This window comes from Crinia signifera, chromosome 4 (assembly GCF_055691185.1).
Source record: "Crinia signifera chromosome 4, ASM5569118v1, whole genome shotgun sequence".
Lineage (NCBI taxonomy): Eukaryota > Metazoa > Chordata > Amphibia > Anura > Myobatrachidae > Crinia > Crinia signifera.
In genome coordinates this window covers 319,260,104-319,266,516 of record NC_139220.1, presented here as the reverse complement: position 1 = coordinate 319,266,516, position 6,413 = coordinate 319,260,104, and the positions used below count along the sequence as shown (strand labels likewise).

Below are 6,413 nucleotides of genomic sequence, written 5' to 3'. Positions count from 1 at the left end.
AACACCCCACCATGCAACCAAACCAATCTTCTAAGTGCGAGCCTAACCCTGACCCTCCCTCTCCGATGTCTAATGCTACTATTCCTCACATACTCACGTTTGGGTTGGCGGCAGTCTGGATATATATATATACTTGTAAAACCGGACCGGCACTACCTCAATAGAATCCAGCTGCCCTGCGTGCCTCCAGTCACAAGTCAGGGACGAACGTTTCGAGACAAACATGTCTCAAGGCCCTCCTACCTTTTGACAAATACCCAGTTTGTTGTATCACTGTCTCCTTTGTAAAGCGCAACCGAATATGCTGCGCTATATAATACCACTTTCACACTGACTAAACGTTTTAAAAAACAGTATTTTGAAACTGTATTTAAAACGGGTCTGAGCCTTGACATTGCAGTAGATTACCGTTTTAAATACCGTTTAAATACCATTCACATCAGTCAACCCTTTTAATCCCCTCAACACGTTTCAAGGCAGAACGCAGGGGACAGCCTATCACAGGTCTGGAGTCTGTTGTTTTTACTAAATACCGTTTCAGAGCCATTCTCACTGCATAAGAAACGGCTCTGAAACGTGTAGGACTCTGCTTTTTAAACGTTTTGAAATACCGGTTATCTTTAACCGGTAAATGAACTGTGGCGCTTTCCCGCTGAAGCCTTAAATGTTTTAAAATGGAAAAAAAATGGCCAATTTGGTTCCTTCCTCCCTGCTCCGGCCGCTGTGCTGTATGCACTTCCCGTTTGCCTGTTACACCCATTTTTACATTTATTTTGCTAGTAGAAAGTAGGAGCATTGGCCAGTGGCTGCCCCCCCAGCAGTGGAGTAACAATAGCCCCTGCAGACTGTGTGGTGGTTTGGAGGTGCCAGGTAGCTGTGGGCTATCACTACAGCCCTGCCGGGACCTGCAGATACTTGTCTACAGTCCCAGCTTTTCCTGCCTCCACTGTAGGACTGGGAGGGTCATTACTGAGTTCAGGAGTGACGGACCTGGCAGGGCCAGCGGCATCGTGTGGCCCTCCCGGCCCCCTGGAAAAGTAGTTAAGTCTCCCGCATATTCCCTGGTGTCTTCGCTTTCCCCATCCAGCTGAGGAAAATTCCAGAAGTTGTGGGTCTTTGGAGAGGGGGTGGGGCTTAAGTGATGAAATCTGCACCATTTTAGCCCTGCCCCCTTTCTGAAGATCCTCAAATTGCGGCGTTTGTATGATCTTTTTTGTATGAGCTTGGCAGCCTCACCTCATCCCACACCCCTGACGTGCTGCATGTGTGTCTCCTCTCCGGGCTTTTCTCGAAGAGGAGATCTCAAAAAAAGCCAAGTATGCCCCATGATGAAGGTTGGCAGCCGGCCCCTGATTTCCGGTATGTCCGGAGTGGCACACTGATGTGGTTGAGCTTGCGTTAGTACCACCTCTGCTCTCCTCAGAGGGCCTGACCTGCACACTCCCAGTGAATCTCCGATTCGGTGCACGTGTGCCCTGCTGATAAGACGTTTCAATATGGGTGCAGTGTGTGCGGGTCACATAGGCCCCTGGGTCCAGGGGGGCCCACACACACGGCAACCATACATACTTACCCTTTCAGAGTCCTGTGGTGAAAAATTGGCTCCATGGCCATTTCCAAATGATTTGCACATGCCCCCTGGACATGTCCCTGGGAACAAGGCAGGGGCGCCATGATCCCGGAGACCTGAGCATGCGCAGTAGATCCTGGAATAATGAAAAAGTCTACTCATCGTCAGAGAGGAGGGGCCTCTCCCCTGCCTGCTCACAATGTGCCACCTCCAGCAATGGCAGTCCTAGTGGGGCAGAGAGAGGGGGCACTTATTATCCAGGCCCAGGGCTCCTGTTACCTGGCAGCAGCAGCTTGAGCAGACCTTTCCGAACCAGTACATGCTGCTGTGTGCTGGGCCGCAGTGTGGTCAGGGAGGGGCTTAAAGTGCAGTTTTTTTTCTGTATTCTAAGGGTGCATGGTCACACCTCCTGGGATTAGGCCACAATCCATGAAAAGTACCTGGGCCCAGCCAGGCTCTCTGCTGCCCTGGGCACTCCCCCCAGCAGCTGGTTCTGAGCCTAGGCTAGCGCACCCAGGATGTAGTGTATAAAGGGTTCTGGTCAATTCTGACACAACTAGCGATGGCCATCATTGCGATCACCATCGATGGTTGCCATCGATGGTGATAGTGCAACCACACATCGATGGTTGCACACTATGGAATGGATGACCATAGATGGTTTTACTTATCGATGGTCATCCATTTTCTTTGACTGAGTGGCCTCTGGGCCAATCAGAACCTGGGAGCGGGGCTATACTGGAGTCGGGGGTGGAGCTATGCTCTATGTCCCTGCCCCTTGGGGGTAAAAAACTATCCAATTATACTGTGCCATGGATGTGGAGAAACAGTCTGTTCTCCCCTATCGATGGCAAAACTATTCTATATCGACCATAAAGCATCCATGATTATGAATCATCGATGGTTAATGACCATCCCTAGTACTCTGGGCAGTTTCCTGTCATAAACAATAGACACAGTTATGAAGTCATGTATGCAGCCGGCTGGAACAGAAAGTAAAACTCAAATCCCAATCCGACCTCTGTCACCGTGGCCTGTGCCTGTTCCTGTCGCTTCTCCATGCTTAGTTTACACGTGAGTTATAATCATTTTCTCATTGTAATCTGATTGCGTAGCAGCGTTGAACTTTTGTGTGCTGGAAGATTACAAGATTTAACCCCACAGGCGTGTCGCGTGTTATCACAAGAAGCCCATAAATATCAGGCAGTATTCAGTACATAGCACAAGCATGCAGCAGGCTTTTCTCTATACTTGTCACATGTGTGCATTAATAGTTGTGTATCCTTGTTTCTGACTTATCTGTGCAGTGTCTGATACATGTACTGTAATAGCGAAGTGTAACATTCTCTGCAGCAGGAAGTCACCGCAGGGTTCATGATGAGATCATGTTACTGTCACCACTTATATTCCTGTCTGTATTATCCCCATATACAGTGATGGGCACGTTACAGTGTCTGATACATGTACTGTAATTTTTTTAATTGGGCTCCGTAACATCATCTTGGAATGTGTGACCCCCCCCTCCCTGCCCCATCCCGGAATTTCACTTTTTTGTCCTAAATTTAACGTACAGTATGTGTCAACATGAACACCATCAGGGCCGGATTTAGGGGTCAGGCCGTCCCTAGGCACAACATTTTTGGCCGCCTCCCAAACATATACTGTACAGGGTCTAGGGGCACACTGACATACACACACACACACACACACACACACACACTGTGTACTGTACAGGGTCTAGGGGCACACTGACACACACACTGTATACTGTACAGGGTCTATATAGGGGCACACTGACACACACACACTGTATACTGTACAGGGTCTAGGGGCACACTGACACACACACACACACACACACACACACACACACACACACTGTGTACTGTACAGGGTCTAGGGGCACACTGACACACACACACACACACACACACACACACTGTATACTGTACAGGGTCTATATAGGGGCACACTGACACACACACACACACTGTATACTATACAGGGTCTAGGGGCACACTGACATACACACACACACACACACACACACTGTACAGGGTCTAGGGGAACACTGAAACACACACACACACACACACACACACACTGTACTGTACAGAGTCTAGGGGCACACTGACACACTGTATACTGTACAGGGTCTATATAGGGGCACACTGACACACACACACTGTATACTGTACAGGGTCTAGGGGCACACTGACATACACACACACACACACACACACAAACACACACACACAGACACACACACACACACACACACACACACACTGTACAGGGTCTAAGGGCACACTGAAACACACACACACACACACACACACACACACACTGTACAGAGTCTAGGGGCACACTGACACACACACACACACACACACACACACACACACTGTATACTGTACAGGGTCTATATAGGGGCACACTGACACACACACACTGTATACTGTACAGGGTCTAGGGGCACACTGACACACACACACACACACACACACACACACACACACACACACACTGTACAGGGTCTAGGGGAACACTGAAACACACACACACACACACACACACACACACACACACACACACACACTGTACTGTACAGAGTCTAGGGGCACACTGACACACTGTATACTGTACAGGGTCTATATAGGGGCACACTGACACACACACACTGTATACTGTACAGGGTCTAGGGGCACACTGACATACACACACACACACACACACACACACACACACACTGTACAGGGTCTAGGGGCACACTGAAACACACACACACACACACACACACACACTGTACTGTACAGAGTCTAGGGGCACACTGACACACTGTATACTGTACAGGGTCTATATAGGGGCACACTGACACACACACACACACACACACACACACTGTATACTGTACAGGGTCTATGGGCACACTGACACACACACACTGTATACTGTACAGGGTCTATGGGCACACTGACACACACACACACACACACACACACACACACACACACACACACACACACTGTATACTGTACAGGGTCTAGGGGCACACTGACACACACACACACACACACACACACACACACACACACTGTACATGGGAATAGGGGCACACTGACATACTGTACACACTGACACACACACACACACACACACACACACACACACACACTGTATACTGTACAGGGTCTATGGGCACACTGACACACACACACACACACACACACACACACACACACTGTATACTGTACAGGGTCTAGGGGCACACTGACACACACACACACACACACACACACACACACACACACACACACACTCACTCACTCACACACACACTGTACATGGGAATAGGGGCACACTGACATACTGTACACACTGACACACACACACACACACACACACACACACACACTGTATACTGTACAGGGTCTAGGGGCACACACACACACACACACACACACACACACACACTGTACATGGGAATAGGGGCACACTGACATACTGTACACACTGACACACACACTGTATACTGTACAGGGTCTAGGGGCACACTGACACACACACACACACACACACACACACACACACACTGTATACTGTACAGGGTCTATGGGCACACTGACACACACACACACACACACACACACACACACACACTGTATACTGTACAGGGTCTAGGGGCACACTGACACACACACACACACACACACACACACACACACACACACACTGTACATGGGAATAGGGGCACACTGACATATACTGTATACACTGACACACACACACACACACACACACACACACTGTATACTGTACAGGGTCTATGGGCACACTGACACACACACACACACACACACACACACACACACACACACACACTGTATACTGTACAGGGTCTAGGGGCACACTGACACACACACACACACACACACACACTGTACATGGGAATAGGGGCACACTGACATATACTGTATACACTGACACACACACACACACACACTGTATACTGTTCAGAATACTTGCCTAATTTTTTAAAACTAGTTTCAGGGAGATTTTAGCTGCTATTACAATGCGCTACGCCGCTGAGAGGGTGTGTCATGCTCCGCCCAGAGGGCGTGTCTAATTCTACCTACGGATGTACCATACAGAGAAGGAGAGAGAGAGAGAATGCATGTGTAAGAGACACGGGGGGGGGGGGTTTGTGTGAGAGACACAGAGGTGGGAGAGAAAGAGAGGGAATTTGCATTAGAGGGAGAGAGTGTGAGGGATGAAAAGAGAGAGTCTGTGAGTGAGACAGACAGAGAGAGCGACAGTGCACCATTATATTACATTACACCCCCACCCTGTTAGAGCTAATACACACACCACTATATTACACTACACCCACGGGAGTTGCTAAATCCAAGTGGGCTAAAGGACCTTTCACGCCCAGGGGGAGGAGCCAGGCCGGGGGCTGTGCAGCTGCACTATCCACACTACCTCTGGTTAACTTTAGTAACCAGGTGGTGAGTAAAGTCAGTGCGCTGAAGCGTGGCGAGCAAAGCGGGTCCACAAGGGTCCGTTTGGGTCCCTTCTCTGGACCTTACTCCTCCCCCTCTCCTCCCCTGTCACATCACAGGTCTTTTAGCCCACTTGGATTTAGACCAAAACTTACATCCGCCCCATAATACAGCCAATACATGCACCATTAAATGACATTACACAGTCCCCCACCCCATAATACATCCAGTACAAACACCATTATATTCCATTATGTGCACATCAGCTCCCCCCCCTTCCCTTATTACAGCCAGTACACACACTGCATTACATTACATTACACAGTCCCCAACCCCATAAT

General features: G+C 49.2%; 1 protein-coding gene across 1 annotated transcript in view; it reads left to right on the top strand.

Moving 5' to 3' along the window:
- The first annotated feature begins 2,555 nt into the window (after nucleotides 1-2,555).
- The window catches only part of LOC146072854 (protein mono-ADP-ribosyltransferase TIPARP-like), a 40,504-nt gene continuing 36,646 nt past the window's right edge, over nucleotides 2,556-6,413 (top strand). The window contains exon 1 of the mRNA XM_083180041.1: nucleotides 2,556-2,644. The gene's annotated coding sequence lies outside the window, so the exon portion shown is untranslated. The remainder of the gene's footprint in view (nucleotides 2,645-6,413) is intronic.